Genomic DNA, 20,123 nt, shown 5'->3' on the forward strand with positions numbered 1-20,123 from the left:
TCCAATGATCTTGAAAGTGTGTCCTGCCAGGCTCTCTCCTTCCTGTTCTCTCTCTGTTAGTAACAGATGAGCATGAAGACAGTACACAGGCAGGAAACATTCCTATATCTCTGTTTCTTTGACCTAAGAAAGAGGTCTGATAGCCTTAGGACCTTGTTCCTACGTCTGAGTAAGGAAATCTTCATCACTGTGGGCTGTGTGCTCAGTACAACACTCATACATGTAGTATCGGATTGCCGAATTTCTGTGCAGAAGTCTCGTTCAGATACTTCCTTATGATTCATTTCTGCATACTCACAGCTATAGAATTGCTGTAATTATTCAGGATGGGCTCTAGGATTTCTGGGGACAGGTGTCACTGTTCAACTACCCTCATCCACTCTAGTGATTACATTGTGAAGAACCTTGGGAAAATGTGCCAGTTATTCCAGAAGTCAGCATGGACCCACAGACAAATCTTCACTGAAATTCTCTCACTGCCTCTGTGTGCAACCTCCCCCAAGTTTCCAGTTTTCAAAAGCTGAGTTTTTGATAACTGCTACTTCCAGGAATTTTTTTCACAATCTCCCCCTTCAGTTAAGCTTCGCACTTAACAACTTTCATGTAACTGCAATCTCAAAATTGTAACACATTTACTCTAATTCCGTTTATAAATATGGTTTTCAATGCTTGTTGTAACTTACATCTTCCTAGAGGCAGAAATCCTCTTTTTTATTTTTTTAATTTTTTTTCCCCTTTTTCTTTTTAATCTACAGTAAGATTTTTACCCCAGAACTAAGATATTTTACTGTAAGAAAAAAAAGAAGCACTGTCTTTTTTTCTCCCTTTCCCCTCAGTCTAGCTATGGTGTCACTTGTGTCTGGCTAGAGTGAGAACAAATTCACCATACAGCAGGAGTAGCTGCCTTTCTGTGTTGTACCATCAGTTTCTGTTAGAGACATGGAATCAGATTCAGTTTCCTAACTAAAATACCTGGTGCCATTTTTGGTGTCCTACGACCTTCATCTACTGCTCTAGAAACATGCAAATATTTTGTAGGCATTCTGTGTCACAGACAGAAACTACATGGACATGTCCCAAGCATTTTGCAGCTTTCAAAGTATCAATTGATGTGTGTATTTAGCAAACAAGATACTTCCCAATGAGTCATACTCATGACATGGCAGGGGATCTCACTTACGGAATTTGCCTTTATAGGACCCCTTGAAATCCCTTATTTCTTTTCAGATACTGTTACACACCGCTTGCTTTGCTGCTATTAGTGTGTAATTCTAAGAAATGTATACCTAACTCCACAGTTTTAATGTATTTGTAAAACAATATTTTTCATACTGTTTCCTTCTAACTCATTGAATTAAATATGACAGTGACAAGTTGGTACATGTCTTAATCTGTACTTCTTTGCAAAATGCTTGAACTTAAAATTCTAAACTTTTCTATTCTTTTCAGAGATTATTCACTTCAGTATAGCACTTATAGGAAAAAAAGAACCTACCCACAAACAGGCAATAATAGAACACCCCAAAAAACCACGCAATCTCCCCTGTTTCATATGTACCGTATTGTGTTTAGCTCTAGTATCCTTCAGTAAGGTTCTTTTTGGAAGGTGAAAATGAAACTGGGAAGTAGTTTCATGCTTCCCTTGCAGTTAATAGAAACAAGGATACCCTATTCTGCTGACATCTTTGACTTATTGCATGTGTACAATATCATTTCAGTACCACTCAAACTACCTCTAACATTCACTTGATCTTTTTAATTGCTAAAGTGACCTTCATGTTACTGTTTTTTTATACATTATCCACTTAAACTGGTCTCCTCATTTAAGTTGGTTTTGAAGGTAGGGAACATGTTCTGTCTCTCATGTATCTGGCACCCTCAATGCTAAAGCAGGCTAAGTTTATTCTTGAAAATAGGGTAAATATACACAATAATTTGTTAAAGATTTTTTCTTCACTGCATATTTTTTCACTGTTTTGTGAGGTTGCTCAAAGTCACTCTGTCTCCCCTTAATTTTTATGATATTTTTCATATGAAACAAATCACTTGATGTTCAGTAGACTAATGAAATCTAGTTTTCTATGAACTTTTTGATTCTTTGCCTGTTCCCTCTCTATGCACAGCCATGACACTCAGCACGAGACAACATGAGCCAAGGCTAATCCAGGCTGCAAGTCTGTGACTGACAAACATTGAAAATGAACTGATTTTGCACCTGTTGGTTATTGTCTCGTTTCATGGCTGAAGAGTTTTGCACTAATTCTGACTCATGGATGCCTGTCAGTCTAAAATATATAGTAGCATATTTTTAATCAGATTAACAGAAATTCTAGACTCAGCAAGATCTTTATTAGTCATGTCTTTCACTTGCAGATCTTGTTTTTGAGGGCTAAGAAATATCAAGAATATAATGTTTCTCCAAAGACCAGCAGATATTGATTTAAATGCCTTCAGTGTTTCTGGACCACCTCCTCCAGCTTCATGTCATCTAAATATTGCGAGTTTCTTTTGTGAAATAGGTGGTAAAAAAAGCCAATTCCCTTATTTCTGTGATAAATCACAGTTATTTAAACAACAATTACATCTCGATTTAAAGACTGGAAAAGTAAGCTTTTGAAATTTTTAAACAAGGCTTTGTCAATCAAGAACCTGCTTAGGTGAGAGCTCTTCCATGTGAAACAAATCTGCGCATAATAATATTAAAAAATAATAAAAATTAATAATTTCATAAACCAGCCAGCTGTTTACATCTTTCCTGGATATCAGTCTTTTAACCATAACGATACTTATCAGAGCTATCTGCCTATCTGCTATAAGTGTCTAGTGCCTCAAGAATAAAGCATCCAAGCTTCTTCCTTGATATGGTACCTCTCCCACAGCTGTCACAGCAGGCAATACCCACCAAAGCCTCACATATCGGCTGAATGAAGGACCCTGTATGTTACCTGTAATGCCTGAGTCCATCAGCATGTATTCTGTTCTTCCTCTCCTGTATGGCCCAGGATGCTGAAGCCCCACTGTGCCCTATAAACTTACAAGAGGTAATTTCCAGGTGGTCTCAATGAGAGTTTGGTCAATTGCTGGAAGTTCTGACTGAAAGGGATCATATACAATGCCTGAAAACCTTTGTCTTTACACTTGAATTGAACAAATTCAAGTAACAGTGCATCAGGAAGGTGCACTCACTGGTTTTGGAGCTCCATAAGACACCTGAGGGCAATGTATGTGGGATTTTTTTAGCTCCCCACAGCAGAATTATCTTATATCCTTTCTGTACTCGCTGGTGGGGGATGACAATGATGAAATCATATCACTGAGATGCTTGGCCAGCCAGTGAGACTTATAACTAAAATCCAGAAAATAATAGGAACAGGAAGTACAAAGGGGAAATATTTTGTAGAATATAAGCACTAGATAATAATTTTTCTTGTCACTTGAGCACTTGGCTTAGCTCTCCTAGTTCTTACTTAGGCCAAAAACTGAACGTGCAGAACGTGGAAGAGGAATAGGCACCTTGTCTGAGTGCAAAGGTGATGGGAGAAATTTGCAGAGCCAAGTATATTTTTTCTATAAAGATCTCTGTGAAGAGCTCTATCCAAGATACAAGGAAATTTTTATCAGAACTGAATGTCCCAGATAGTGTGGTGTGATAGTCTTTCCATCAATATGATGGAAAGAAATCCCTCTATCTGCAAGAAAGCAGTGAGAGATGAAGCAATGTGTTTTGTCTTGTGGGAAGAGGTTCATGGAGAGCTATGCTGTGGAATGAAATGAAGACAAAAGTGTGAAGCATACAAGTGGGATGGATTTTACAGTCTGTATGAGGATGGTGTCAGATAGAGCTGTCACTTCATAGAAGTCACAGTAACACTCTCAGCAACTTTATTTTGGGACTGTTCAGTGGTCCTTTCATGCATAGCTTCATGTGGTGATTCTGCTTATTATGTACATTTACGTTTATAAGAAAAGAGGTACTTCAGTGTTAGGTTATTTTATAGATTTTGATAAAATTTTGTAGAATATTGATTTCAAACATTAACACTGTATATTTGAAACCACTGTCAATTCAAAAGACATTTTAGCCAGCACTGGAAAGAGCAAATGACCACTACTGACTGACAAAATACTGAAGCCCAATAGAGTGTAGCTAATTAAGCCATTTAAAATTTCAAAAAAAAAATAAAAATTGCTGGCTTGCTACTGTATATAATGTATTGATAGTTTTAAAGTGGATTTACTGAGGCTAAACCATTGTTTCACAAACCTGTAAATGTCTAATGAATCTGGCTTTCAGAAGGCACTGATTGCACTTTCCAAGGCTACAATAAGGTAACAGAAAGAAGTGTACTGCCCTACTTGAGCCAGTTCTACCTCTGACACCTGACTTTGTCTGTCTTTCAAAACCCTGAAATTAGTTGTAGGCTGTTGCTCATCTCACCTTAGTCAAAAACAAGTAGAAGCATGACCTGAACTGTGAAGGCGTGGCTGTCTTAGCTGAGTGTCAGCAGCATCCAGCAACTTGGCAAAGAAACAACTAGAAAGTTGAATAGAGAAGTGCTGCTTTTTATTATGGTCATACTAATCACAATTGATAGAAGAGCATGATGAGCAAGAAGAGGCAGAAAACGAGTTAGAAGGTGCTATTTGCCATATTTACTTTCTTCTCCTGAGTTCCCTATTTCCATCTTCCTATTTTCTCAACCTTGTAAGGTTTTTCAGGGACAGTGGCATATGGGGCCTGTTTTGAAGGACTGCATGTCAAAGCTAAAGGCATAAATGAAATAAGAATTCTGTCAAGTCTTCCAGCTCAGCTAAGACAGTGGGAAAGTCTCTTGTGGACCTCACTGAGTGCTCCAGCATGAGGAAGCAGTTTTGTGGAGCCCACAGACAAGATCATGAGATTTCTTATAGTCTGTGATATTAGGCAGTGAAATTTGCTAAAAGCTGACAGTTTCACAAGCTATGAATAAGAAATTCCACTTGCCCACACTGCCACAATATCCGAACAGCCTGTTCTATATATTTCTTCAGTCCTTTGTACTACCAGATGCCATACATATATTATTCTGTAAAAAAAAATGCATTCTTTTTATAGAGGTGTTTCCCATATTCTGGCAGAGTTAATTGCAACACAGCATTCATCATTTATTTAGAACTTGGTTTCATGTGTTTGCATACTTTTTATGCATATCAGTTGCTGATTTTTTTTTAAGGTGTGATAAAGTCTGTGAATATTTTCTTTCTTCATCATGTTAGTTTTAGTAGTTTTATTTCTGTGTGCATGTAGTTAACATGAGATTTAACATTTTCTTATGCAATGGCTATAACAGAAAATGCATGTGTCAGCAGAACTAAAATAAGTTTCTGTGAAAAATCTCATAAAATAATAGCATGATATGGTAAAAAATATTCCTATGAAATAGGATGAACTTACCAAACTTTTATTTAAATGCTCCCCAATGGAAGATCCCGTGGCTTAAGAGATTACGTATTTTTTAATATTTTTCCTTTACTCATTTAACTAGATTTGTTGCTCTTATAAAAACCTTTAATTTTACTCTTGCTGTGTTGACGTAAATATGCATTTTCCACCATGCTGCCTTAATTGAGTCAATTGAAATTTTATAAATCTGCTTTAAGTATCACACTTTTGCCTTTCAGGGGCTTTTCCTACAAAAGTATTTATTTTCCCATATAGCACAGTTTTGTAATTTCATCTATGTTAATTGTAGCTTCTCCAATTAATTTCTTGGCAGGAATGTAATTTAGGCTAGTAGCATCTGTTTTCACTTTATATCTGTGCCATTAGTATAGAATTAACAAAAGCTGTACAGACGACACAAGTATTTGTATAAAAACAGTTACAGTTTTCTAACATTTGAATTCATAAAGCTATTTCAATGTAATTTTCCTGGAATATTCAGAACAGTATTAATAAATTTAATAGTATAATAAGTTGCAGTTTTATAAGGAAGGGAGTTTAATATAAAATATTAGTATATGATTTAGTACACTATTTATTCATTTGCAGTTAATGATTTGATAAAAAATGGAAAAGACTTTTTTTTCTTATTATGTGATTATATATTTTCTCATTAAAGAAACTAAAATGATAGTATTGATATAATACTGTAACTTATTTTTACAGTTAAAAACTTTGAAAGCTTTTAATTTGACTCAGTTTAATTCCTTTTGCTTATTTTTTCCCATGACTTTGACACACTATCTGAATTCCTGCTAAGGTAATATAATCCAAGCAGTAGAACAGAAATACTAAATACAAATGTTACTGAGATCTTATGACTGAACCAATCACTATTTTTAAGAGAATGGAGCCAGGTTCAGTGGTGCCCAGTGACAGAATTAGAGGAAACAGATTGAAACTAAAATAAATAAACTGAATATAAGTAGAATAAATAAACTGAAATCAACTGAAACACAGAAGGTTCTGCCTGGGCATCAGGAAACACTTTTTCACTGTGAGGGGGATCAAGCCCTGACACAGATTGGTCAAGAAGACTGTGAAAGTTGTAGATACCCAAAGATTTTGAGGTATCAAAAGGCATCAGGACATAATTGTGATTTGCTGTTATGTAGCCTTGCTTGGGCTGGGTGGTTGGACATGATCTTCAGGGATGACTTTAAAATCAGCTGCTTTGTAATTCTGTGAGTATGTTCATAGACATTATTTTTCTAGTGAGCTGCATCATTAGCTTGGATTTGGAGATAGTGCCCTCAGCCCCAAATTTTCCTTCTCTAAAACCATCTCAAATGTTTTTCCTAAAGACAAACTGAATAGAAGTAGTTTGTAATGGACAAGTCTAATTTAAATAATTGTGTCTGTCATCAGTTTTGAAGACAGGAAAAGGTAATATAAAAGCCACGTGGATTCCTACCTAAAGAGTGCTATGCCTTTGTTATGCAGTTAAAAACTGCATATTCAAAAGACTAAACTAATTCTGATGAAAAAACACTTAATACCAATACTAAGGCAAAACATTTTTGAGTGTCCAGCTTTATTGTCTTATTCTTTCCTTCTTTTTTCTTCAATGGTAAAGCTCAATGTTTTAATATTTTCTGAGGGTGTAGGATGCTTAATAAATTCTTAGCCTAAGAATATGTTCTGTGTTTCTGAGAGCAACTCAGTAAGGAGGGGGCTAGAATGAATTAGTCATGGTCACTTAGGTGACTTGATGTCCTTTAGTACTTTTCAAACTGAGGTAGGTCTTAAAACCATCCATCATCAGACATATCCCAAATGTCTCAGTGCTCCCAGGTTATCCACTTATCTTTGCTTTATTATTTATCATTTTAGCTTTACTGCTTCCTCTTGCTCTATTTCCTTTTCAGAAATTTCCTGCTAACAATGCAAACATCTTGCTGTAGTATCTTGCCTTTCTCAAAAACATTTAATGATTATTTCTATATTTCAAAATTTTAAAGAATCATTTATAAGAACTTCTGTTTAGCTGAACTAAATTTCATTTGATCTACTTTGTTTATATCAAGCTCATAGCATTTACATTTTCTGGGCAAAATCACTTGGCTTTTTATTTTTTTTTTTTACATATTTAAAAACTTTTGAAAGGAATGAAGTTTTCCTCAATCAAAAGTTTTCAGGAAAAAGACTATGATGTGGGGTCTAGCATGCCTACCAGACAGTGGAACTGGAGTCAGCCTGTAAATGTTTAATTCTACCAATTTTTGTATATCTTTTATTTCACTTTTTTTATACTAAAGACTGGGTGACAGAGCAAACTGTTAAGTTGGCCTTTTCATCCTCATATAAGATGTGAACAAAATTCTCTGTAAATAAGAGCAAGAAAATTTGAGAAACTGAATAGAAGTTTCAGTGCATGACAGAGAACAGCAGGCTTTTTTGAAGCAATGGGAGGAGACAATGTTATTAACAGAAGTTCATTTTAATAAAAGACATTGACAAAGACAGAGTCCCCATCAGTGGGAAGAATGGCAAATATCTATAAGGAGGGAATATTGTCATAATCAGAATTCCCCGCTAATAACAGACTCCATGGAAAAAAATGGTACAGACTAGTATTTGGGATGATGAGCTAATATGAAATAATATTAAATCCATAAGTCTAAGGGGAAAAAAAAGAGGTGTTGAATTAACACATAGCGGTCCTGTAGAGCTGAATGAAATGGCAATGACTGAATTTAGTTTTGTCCAACAACTTGAAACTTAGACTACCCATACAAAATTGTATTACTCCTTTGGAGCCTTTTTACTTTTGGAGCCTGACTTTTGTGAGTCAGGCACATCATTTTGCATAAGAGCCATAGCAGTATTAACTCCCTTTTCCCCTGGTTATGATGACACGAATATGTGCTAATTTATGTTAGGGTTTTTTTAAAGCTTCGTATAGTATAAAATGTCAGTAGATCCAGTAGTATTCAAACTGATTATTTTAGAAAAATTACCTTTTGTGGTCTCCTATTTGAGACAAAACAGAAGAGAGCACAGCAGGTTATTTTAGTTTTGTAGTGCTTATGTTAAACAATTAGCTGTAATTGTTGATTGCCCCCTTTAGAAATAGTCAGGTACAGTTATCTTATGACACATTTCTATAGTTGTTTTCATGTAGAATATACCCCTTTGGCTTTACATCTTGGGTACAGAAAACCTTTTTGCTGCTTGCTCCACTATCATTCCTATTTCAGACTGTAATAGAACTTCAACGTGTGCCAGTACTTGATGTTGTGATGAGCTTTGGAGCACAGTTTGTTCATGCCTTCAGGACCTGGAAGATGCAGACATGCAGAGACAAGAGCCAAAAAGTCTGTCCATGAAAGCTCTCGTATGACTGAGGCTTCTGGCACCATAAGGTACCATGTACATGAAATTATGGAAATGTTTTCCAAACCTCTCTTTTGTTACCACTGAAGAACAGTAAATCTTCACTAAATCATCACAAAATCCTATGGCTCTGTCTAGAAGCTCTTAAATGGCATAAAAAGGAAAAGCCATATATTCACTAAAATTGTAGTTGTATATTCAAATAACACAGATCAGAATGTCTTGCACATAAAATCAAGTAATTGTGTTTATTTGAGGTGGAAAAGGGAAATCTGAAGATTCTTTTGAAAATTTCTGTATGCTAAAATTTTTTCCTCATTCTGTGATAAACTTGGGCCTCCTGTGAGGACACCTGTTCCCCACAAAATAATAGGATATATTGCCCTTATATATATGGAGTCACTAATAGAGTTACAGTTACACAATTGCCAAAGAATGAAATAGACTCTTACCTTCATCATCACCATCCTGCCTGTGATGTGCTCACCAGAATTGTGAACTGGAATCTTTTTTTGCTTTTTGTTTCACATCTCTACAGGAATCTGTGTGGCAGAAACGGCAATAGTGTCAGACTCTATTATGTTTAATATCAATTATGACTTTCATAGAAAATTTGAAAATCAAGAAAATTTTCCATTGAAAATTTTTTTATTTTTGTAAAGAGTATTTTGAATAAAATAATTGTTTATTAAAAACAATTGGCAGCTATTTTGTCCTGAAAATAAATGCTGAAAATGCAAACACTTTCACACTTCAGATTCTTGACACGTATCCTAAGGAAAAAAAAAATCAAATTAAAAAGGTTTAAAATTAGTCCAATTAAAAAAAAAATATCCCAACAAGGTCTAGGAGGCTAATTCTCCTTTCCCTTTTGCTCAGAGTCACAGAAGAAGTTCTGGTAATAGATGAATTGATTTCCAGGTTATTCTGAATGGAGACTTTATTTTACTACAGTTTTTAACTCTGAATGCTTGCCTCAGTAAAAATAACAGTTATTCTTAGCAGCAGTTTCAAGTGGTTAAGCTTTACAGTCTTTACCAATGACATTTGATACGCCTTACTGAAAGATGTTTGTTTGTTTGCTTTCAGCATTTCAGCACTCTGCCTCTCTGAGTTTATGTTGACTTTAGTCCTGCCATGTATTGAGAGGAAGACCAACCATTAGAAGTAGATTTCTTCCTCAGATAAGAAGAAAAATAGAAAGATGAAGAAAGATGAAATGCAGAATTTGAATTTGAATGTTTAATGTTGGCCAAGTCAAAATCACCTTTTTCTTGACTTCTGCCATTTCCCTTCAGATAAGGTTGAAATATTTTTAGTTTTTATAAAATAAAATAAATATTTTATTCTGTGCCTCAGGTCACTTGTATACATTTTCTTTGAAATGGTTGGTAGAATCATTTAATACTGCTTAATTTATTTACTTTGGAAAAAAAATAAAAAACAAAAAATCCAAAAATTAATAAAAACACATTCATTTTGCTAAAAACAGAAAAAAACATTTCAATCTTATACCAATTTATTATGCTTTATTACTTTCCCAGCATTTTAATCTCTCTTATACTTTATGAAAGCCAGCACATCTCTACATTTCTTTCTGGGTGATTGACTCAATTGCAATCTCTCCGCTGACCTCGCTTGTGAAAGCTGTAGCATTCTTTCCTAGTGATCACTTTTATGGGACAAAGAACATCAATTAAAAATCAAGAGCAGAGGGACAAATAGCAGACACAAACTTTGATTACCAAAGAATTCAAGCTGAAAGGGTTAGAATTTCATGGTCATTTAGAACAGTTTGGGTTCTGTCATAGAACAATTGCTCAGTAAATTTGAAACTGTTTTAATATGGATCACATAATAGGTTAGTTGTGGTTTATTTCCTCTTTCTATTTCAAAATGACATTTTAAAAAATATTTGCATATTTTGAAAACAAATGTCATGCTCCCTCTCTGTCACTTTCTCTCTTTTTCTGTCACAATAAATATTTTATCATCACACAAGATATTATTGTATTGCCCGGTGGGTTACTGTCACTCCTGGAGTTATTCGCATTTGTCCATATAAACTCTGCTTGTGAAGTCAAAACAACTGAGAAAAACTTATTAATACTGCATAATCTTTAACAATTTTAGTATGAAACTAATTTTAAAATTTTATTAAGAAACAATTAACTTACAGTACGATTTTGGTCACTTAAAGTGGTTATTTTTGAGCCAATGTGTGAAAATTCCATTTTCTAACCTGGGGCTACTATATGTATCTGGCTGAAGCCAGAAAGCAGGACACTTAGGAAACTGCCTTTTAATATTCCAAGATTAAGGATTCATCCATTTGTGTGAAAAACTGGAAAAAATAAAAATCTCTTTTTATTTTGGGTTGGTCCTAACAAGAAGCGATCTCTGAAAGATCAAAATGGCACCAAGTAATATAATGGTGTTACAGATGACTAATATGAATAATAGCATCTTTAAAATGTTATTTCCAGAAGGCTAATATTTCAAAAGTAATTTTCACAGGAGTACATATTGTGACATGGTGAATTCTAAAATCCATTATACAAGTGGAAACATACTTGTGATTTCCAGGAGTGGCAGGTCAGCCACAACCCTTCATGATAGTCCCTTGACCAAGTAATGACTTGTGTACATATTCTTGTTGTACATAAAAACTAACAGTTTAAATTTCTAAATAATAACAGTTCTTTTTCTTAGTTTTGTTCCATGTCTTCATGTCAACCAAATGTCTCCTTCGTTCCATATTGAGATTTAATTTGGGATACTATGAAGCATTAAAATCCTCTCTGTACTGTGAAAATATTATCCTGTAGCCAACTTGCACCTCGTCTGTTTCCCTAAAATTTCTCTGGTTTACTGACTAGTTCAACGACCTCCCCCTTTTCATTAAGTTTTCTCAATGCCTTAGAACAGAGGCTAGACAGAGTTAGAGAATAAAGTAGATATTTATTAAAGGCCTTCGAAAGGTGTACTTTAGGCAGTGCAGGAACCTCACAGAGGCTACACCCAAGATGGACAATGGTCACAAGTTTTTCAGACAGATATACGTTTGGCCTATTTGCATATCAGGGGTTAATTGTCCAGTTACAGCTTCAGGTAATGAAGTCCTATTTCCCCAGTTTGCTCTTCCTCTTGATTCACTTTCATTTATATTTTTCAGGGCCTGAGGCTGTCCTTGGTTCTCAGGCTTACAAGGATTGTTTAGTCTGAACAAAATATGAAGAGAGTTTATTAATACTTCATATAGAGTTCAGAGTAAGACACTAATGCAGAACGGGATCTGAAAAATATGCAAACTAAAAACTTAAGGCATCATTCTCAAATTTTAAGTTTGTAGTAAAACTCCAGAACACCTGAATTCCATGTTTGTGATCTCTTGTCGCTCCAATTCTTTTTATACCAACCATAGGAAAATTATAAAATACCATATATCTGTCCTGCACTTTAGCAAGTGAGCTACCACAAAACCACCACTAACAAGTACTTCTGTGATTATATTGATCTATATCAAGCTATTACAAATTAATATGGCAATTAATTATATAGTCTCAGTCAATATTATCCAGCAATGAATAGCAGCAAAACCAAGGAGGTGTAGACTTTCCTATGACAGCAAAACCCAGAAGATATATTGCAGGTTACTACAAACTTATTGTTTGTGAATCAACTTTATCACCAATATAACAACACATATCCTCAAGGGTGTGCAGCATGGAAAGTTCCCAGAGACAGAGGCTCAACTTTGGATAAGACCAGTTTGAACAGTCAGTATATGCTGCTAATTTTTATTTTACACCTCTTATATTTTTCTATCCCATTTTATTTTCCCAGATTACTTACGCCTTTCAGAAAACAAGTTGTCATTACAATTGCTTGATTTTCCACTTTTTGATTGTATCTGAGAGTATCTCTAGTTTCTAGGTAACCCAGCTGTACTTCAGAGAGGCCAGCTGTACTTTTCAAGTTTCTGGCTCTCAGACCTTGTCCTGGGCTCACGGATTCCACGTTAGGAGACAATTTCTCTGCCCCTATTCTTCAGTTTACTGTTCCTTCTGTTCAGGATATTTGTTCTTCTAACAGGCCAAATTTAAGGCTGTTCACGTCAATCTTATTTTACATATTTAGTGACACCTCACTGTAAGTACATCATTGACCTTCAGTTCAATATTTTAATTAGCATTTTTCACTTCCATGATCTAAGATGAAACCTTAGGAAGTCTTAGCAAATAGTGCAAAAACCTGTTATTTGAAAATGTAGACCCAGATTTGGCTTCTAAACACTATAATTTATGGCTTGATGTTTTCATAGTGAAATCTAATTTTTAAAATTAAACATTTCAAAACATATTCAGAGTTTCTTTGAACTTGTTGTGCAAAGGAATAGTTTGATTAATTCAGTGTTCTCTTTCCTAGTATTTGAAGGGAAGGAGGTTGATTACTTGTTTAATGGATCTTCAATCATTCTGCATAGAAAACTTGAAGACATGTTCAGTTTGTTGCTATATTAATGTCTTTCAAATGCACTACTGCTTGTTCTGCATACACCTCCTCCTCGTTCTTTTCAACAAAATTCTGGGTAAACAGGAATTGTCGAGTATATGAAACATGCAGCATATTAAAAATAATATGTCTTGCACTGGATGCGAGTGAACGAGTTCCTCAGAGTACCTGAATGATAAGTGTGCTATATGCTATATTTTCTTATATGTGCGTGACAGCTTATAGCTTCAAATTTTGGTGGAGCACTGACTCATGCCAATGATTGTTCTATATTCTCCTCTAACATGTGTTCTCATGATAAGAAATGTGACAAGTACCAACACAAAATGCTACTCTTCTTTTTCTAGTTTGATGACAGAAAAACTAGGTTGGGATTATTGCCACAGCCAAAAAAAAATTGCATTTAGGACAGGCAGAAAAAGCTGTCTGGATCATCTGCAGGGTTAGGATGAGGGAAAGTCTCTACTTTTAAATGTCTTCACCTTCCAGCTGCTGGGGTTTATGAGGACTGTTTGTACCAGAAAGTGGTAGCTTGTCTCCAAACAGGATGAATGGTTGAAATGCTTTTGTTATGAGCTGAGGTTTCTTAGAGAAGCAGGTTGCCAGAATATCCATGCTCGAGGGTTTTGAATTATCAAGAAAGATGCTGGAATATCTACTGATATCTGCTGATACACCGACACCAGGTTCAGCTCAAAGACCATGAAGCTGAGGCAATGTCAAGTCAGACAAGGACAGTAGGAAGAAGACACCACAATTAGTGAAACTGAATCAATCCTGTGAATTAGAAAGAACAAAAAACTTGAATTTAGTTTTCATAAGGGAGTGGTCTTAGCATTTTAAGATATTGCTCTCTGGAAATCCTGTTCAGGTTTGACCAGAAATCTTATTCCAGTAAAGAAAACATATCATAAGTGTCAACCAGACATGCTTATTTTCAGTGGCTTCCCTTTTGAAAAGACAACATAATCTAAATGAGAGAAATTTCTGCTGACAAATATGAATAAGCTCCCTGCACCTTTCCCCCCAACAAAAAGAAGCATACAAAATTATAGGGAATGAATGCTCAAGATGGCAGTGTGGTTTTCTTTTCTGAAGAATTTTTCCCCTAGTAGTCACAGAGAATGATGTGGAACATATTTCTCACAAGGTCTACCTGATAATTATACTACATCCATAACAGTACACACAAATGGAGTTGCATTATTCATGTGAAAAGCACATTTCTTGTCTTGCAGAGTACTACCATTTATTTAAAAATACAATCTTTCAATTATTTACCTCCTGTCGTTATGCTTCATCCTTATTAGTCCACAAAAATAAACCCAAGGACTTTCAGTGACAGTAGCAACACAGCAGCTGAAGAACCAGGACGTTCATTTTTGATTCAAAAGTATCATGTCAAACCACTGAATCAATGATAAAAAAAAAGGCCATGTTTTCAAAAATGTCCCTGTTGAACAGAAGGTACCTTGGAACTGAAATTCTCTGGCTAGAATTTGACACAAACCTGTGAGTAGACATTTCATTCAGGATTTAAGATCACTAACTAACCTTTTTCCTGCTGAGTCTGGCCCTAATCTTGTGTTCTAGGGATGATCAGAAAGACTGTCATTCTGTATGTCCTCTCTGGGCATGTTTTCTTACAATCTGTGGCTGCCTTAGAAGTTAATAACATGCTGTGCTCTGTCCCAGAGCTGATGCAGAAATTTAACTCTTGGTCACTTAGACCACAATCCTAACTACAGTAATTCAGCACATTTTAATTGCAATGAAGCTACATTTTAGGAGCTATTGATCCAGCATGGTGTCAAGAAAGACTGTTCAAATAGAATTAGCCTCTTTACGCTACTGTCCTGGTTTGAAAGACAGGTGTTTGCTAAGGAAAGCAGAAGCTTCCCTTTGGACTGAAAAAACCCCGTGATTCTTCTGATTATTATAATTTTGGAATTAAGAGAGCTCTCAGGCAAAGATATGGGGGTAGGAATAACAGTTCGTTACTAGTGTATGTAACACGACAAACAAGAACAACAACAGCTATGAAATTACCCACAAACAGAACAGTAACTCAGTCCCAGTGTTTTTTGGCTGCAGGCACCTTTTCCCTGAGCTGCAGTTCCCGGTGCTGGGGGCGGGCGGGTCCCGCAGAGCCGCAGGAGGGCTGGGGGTGATGGCAGCGCTGTCCCAGGGGGAGAGAGAGATGGAGAGAGAGCTCTCCGCTCACGGTGTGGGTCCTGGTGCTCAGCAGAGTGCTGGATGGTGGTAGTTCACAGCGAGAAGACAGCCGGGCAGGGTCCGATGGTGGTTTCCCTACGCTGGGATGGCAGGGATGGGACACAGGTGGCGATCGTCCTTCTCGTCCGAACCCCGCGGGGGAAATGGGCCGAGGCCCAGCCTTCCGCTTCCTCTTCTGGCTGTTTGAATCTCGCGGGGTTCCCTCTTCCCTCCCGTCCCCTCCCCCTTGTCACCAGGGCCCAGTCAACAGGTATCTTAGCATGACAATGGGGAAAATTCCACAGAGGGAAAAGGGAAAGAAACCAACCCCCAACATTATCCACCCCGAATTTTCCCCTACCATCATGCTACATCAAATTAAAATCTTCAAATTATAGACATCCATACAGTTACAGATACAGGCACAGTATTGTAGGTAGTTCACCCTAAAACAAGGTCTCCTTGGGGTATGCATCGAGTCTTTCCATCCCTTTGCATGATCCACCAGGTACACCCTGGCCCTTGAGCAAAAACCAACCCCCGAATTGGATTGTCTTTGCTGGAGGCAGGGTTCACCCAAACAGTTTTTCCTAGCATACCTCTCATATGCACCACTGGAACCTTGTCCCCGTCTGGTGTTCTCAAGGGCTCAGACTGGGCAGGGCCTGCTCGATTAGTGGAACCTCGGGTGTTCACTAACCATGTGGCCTTTGGTAGATTAATCTCCCAGTTTTTGAAAGTCCCCCCACCCAGTGCCTTCAAGGTGGTTTTAAGCAGTCCATTGCACCGTTCCACTTTCCCAGCCGCTGGTGCGTGATAAGGAATGTGGTACACCCACTCGATGCCGTGTTCTCTGGCCCAGGTGTTTATGAGGCTGTTCTTGAAATGAATCCCATGGTCTGACTCAATTCTCTCAGGGGTACCATGTCTCCAAAGGACTTGTTTTTCCAGGCCCAGGATGGTGTTGCGGGCAGTGGCATGAGGCACAGGGTAGGTCTCCAACCATCCAGTGGTGGCTTCCACCATGGTCAGCACGTAGCGCTTGCCTTGGCGTGTCTGAGGCAGTGTGATGTAGTCAATCTGCCAGGTCTCCCCATACTTATATTTGGACCACTGCCCCCCATACCAGAGGGGCTTCACTCGCTTGGCTTGCTTGATGGCAGCACACGTCTCACAGTCATGGATAACCTGGGAAATACTGTCCATGGTGAGATCCACCCCTCGGTCTCGTGCCCACTTATAGGTAGCATCTCTGCCTTGGTGACCTGAGGCATCGTGGGCCCATCGAGCCAGGAACAACTCTCCCTTGTGTTGCCAGTCTAAGTCTATCTGTGACACCTCTATCCTTGCAGCCTGATCTACTTGCTCATTGTGTTGGTGCTCCTCATTAGCCCAACTCTTGGGGACATGGTCATCTACATGACGGACCTTTACGGGTAGCTTCTCTACCCGACTGGCAATGTCTTTCCACTCATCAGCAGCCCAGATTGGTTTTCCCCTACGTTGCCAGTTAGCTTTTTTCCATCTTTCCAGCCAGCCCCACAGAGCATTGGCTACCATCCACGAATCAGTGTAAAGGTAAAGCTTTGGCCACTTCTCTCTTTCAGCAATGTCCAGGGCCAGCTGAACGGCTTTGAGTTCAGCAAGTTGACTTGATCCACCTTCTCCTTCAGTAGCTTGTGCAACCTGTCGTGTGGGGCTCCATATGGCTGCTTTCCACTTCCGGTTCATCCCCACGATGCGACAGGAACCGTCAGTGAAAAGAGTGTAGCGAGTTTCATCTGCTGGCAGTTGGTTGTATGGCGGGGCTTCATCAGCCCGGGTCACTTGTTCTTGCTCCTCTTCATTGGCAAGACCAAAATTTTCACCTTCTGGCCAGTTTGTAATTATTTCCAAAATCCCAGGGCGATTTGGGTTTCCGATACGGGCGCGCTGTGTGATGAGGGCAATCCACTTGCTCCATGTGGCATCGGTGGCGTGGTGGGTAGAGGGGACCTTCCCTTTAAACATCCACCCCAGCACTGGTAGTCGGGGTGCCAGGAGGAGCTGTGCTTCTGTGCCAATCACCTCTGAGGCAGCTTGAACTCCTTCATAAGCAGCCAAGATCTCCTTCTCTGTTGGGGTGTAATTGGCTTCAGACCCTCTGTAACTTCAGCTCCAGAATCCCAGAGGTCGGCCTCGGGTCTCACCAGGTACCTTCTGCCAAAGGCTCCAGGACAAGCCCTTGTTCCCGGCTGCAGAGTAGAGCACATTCTTCACCTCTGGTCCCGTCCTGACTGGGCCGAGGGCTACAGCATGAGCGATCTCCTGCTTGATCTGGGCAAAGGCTTGCTGCTGCTCAGGGCCCCAGTGGAATTCGTTCTTCTTCCGGGTGACCAGGTAGAGAGGGCTCACGATCTGGCTGTACTCAGGAATGTGCATTCTCCAAAAGCCTATGGCACCTAGGAAAGCTTGTGTTTCCTTCTTGTTGGTTGGTGGAGACATCGCGGTGATCTTATTGATGACCTCAGTGGGGATTTGGCGCCGCCCGTCTTGCCACTTTACTCCCAGGAACTGGATCTCTCGGGCAGGACCTTTGACTTTGCTCCTCTTGATGGCAAAACCAGCTCCCAGCAGAATCTGGATGATCTTTTCTCCTTTCTCAAATACTTCCATTGCTGTGTTCCCCCACACAATGATGTCATCGATGTCTTGCAGATGTTCTGGAGCTTCACCCTTTTCCAGTGCAGCCTGGATCAGTCCATGGCAGATGGTGGGGCTGTGTTTCCACCCCTGGGGCAGTCGGTTCCAGGTGTACTGCACGCCCCTCCAGGTGAAAGCAAACTGAGGCCTGCACTCTGCTGCCAGAGGAATGGAGAAAAATGCATTGGCAATGTCAATGGTGGCGTACCACTTTACTGCCTTGGACTCCAGCTCGTACTGGAGTTCCAGCATGTCCGGCACGGCAGCGCTCAGCGGTGGAGTCACTTCATTCAATGCACGATAGTCCACAGTCAATCTCCATTCTCCATCAGACTTGCGCACAGGCCAGATGGGGCTGTTGAAGGGTGAGTGGGTTTTGCTGACCACCCCTTGGCCCTCCAGCTCACGGATCATCTTGTGGATGGGGATCATGGCATCTCGATTTGTCCCGTACTGCCGGTGGTGCACTGTGGAGGTGGCAATTGGCACTTGCTGCTCCTTCACCTTCAGGAGTCCCACTACAGATGGGTTCTCTGACAGTCCAAGCAAGGTGTTCAATTGCTTAATGTTTTCTGCCTCTACAGCAGCTATTCCAAAAGCCCACCTGAGTCCCTTTGGGTCTTTGTAATAGCCATTCCTGAGGAAGTCTATGCCTAGAATACACGGTGCCTCTGGGCCAGTCACAATTGGATGCTTCTGCCACTCCTTCCCAGTCAGGCTCACCTCAGCCTCCAGCAAAGTCAATTCCTGTGATCCCCCTGTCACCCCAGCAATAGAAACAGGCTCTTCCCCCACATGTTCTGATGGTATTAGGGTGACCTGTGAACCAGTGTCAACTAATGCCCTATGTTTTTGTGGCTCTGATGTGCCAGGCCATGGGATCCACACCGTCCAAAAGTCCCAGTTTTCCCATGCCTCTCCCTGGCTAGAGGCAGGGCCCCTCTAGCACTGGTTATTATTTCCTTCCTGGGCATACATGTTGGAGGTTCCCTCAAGGGGATCTGACAAATCATCCTCCCTTTTGTAAAACCCTGCATCTTGGTTATGGGAAGTTGAGGCTACCTTCACTTTAGTGGAGCTCCCTTGGTTAGTGTTTCCCTCCCTGAGTTGACGCACCCGTGCTGCGAGGGCAGAAGTGGGTTTCCCATCCCACCTCCTCATGTCTTCCCCATGGTCACGCAGAAAGAACCACAGGTCAGCTCGTGGGGTGTACCCTCTATCTCTAGCTGGGGGGCGTTGGGCTCTAACTCTGGGATCTGTGACTCACACTGGTGCTGCATTGACCCTCCTCATCTCCTCTCTCACCCCTCTTATCTCCTCCTTGAACTCCTCTCTGAGTTCCCTAATCACAGCAGAGACCTGAGCCTGCATTGGGCCATTCATTATACTCTCAAAATTTCTGAGCTTATTGGCAACAGAACCCACTGTCTCGTGGTTGGTGTCAGCATTAATGGCTGCAATGAATGTGGTGTATTGAGATGGCCCCAGGTGTGCCAGATTCCACAACATCTGCCCTGTGCACCTGACCTTGTCGGGGTCATTGTCCTGTTGTCCACCCCTCCCAAAGAGTACCTCCAGTATTGCCACTTCTCTCAGCTGTTGGATCCCCTCCTCAGCGGTCTTCTAGCGCATTCTATGGTGGTGCTCCTGCATTCTCTCTCTATGGACAAACCTCTCTCTTACACTCATTAAAAGCTGCTCCCAGAGGGAAAGGGGGCCTGGTTCCCTTACGAATATGTGATCCACACCTGAGTCCTGGGTCAGGGGTCCCAAATTCCTTGCCTCAGTACCATCCAGCTGCACACCTGTACCCATAAGGTCCCAGACCCGCAGTAACCACGTTGTAAAAGCCTCACGGCCCCATCGTACAACATCTTTACGCAGATCACGGAGA

Source organism: Cinclus cinclus, chromosome 2 (assembly GCF_963662255.1).
Source record: "Cinclus cinclus chromosome 2, bCinCin1.1, whole genome shotgun sequence".
Taxonomy (NCBI): Eukaryota; Metazoa; Chordata; class Aves; order Passeriformes; family Cinclidae; genus Cinclus; species Cinclus cinclus.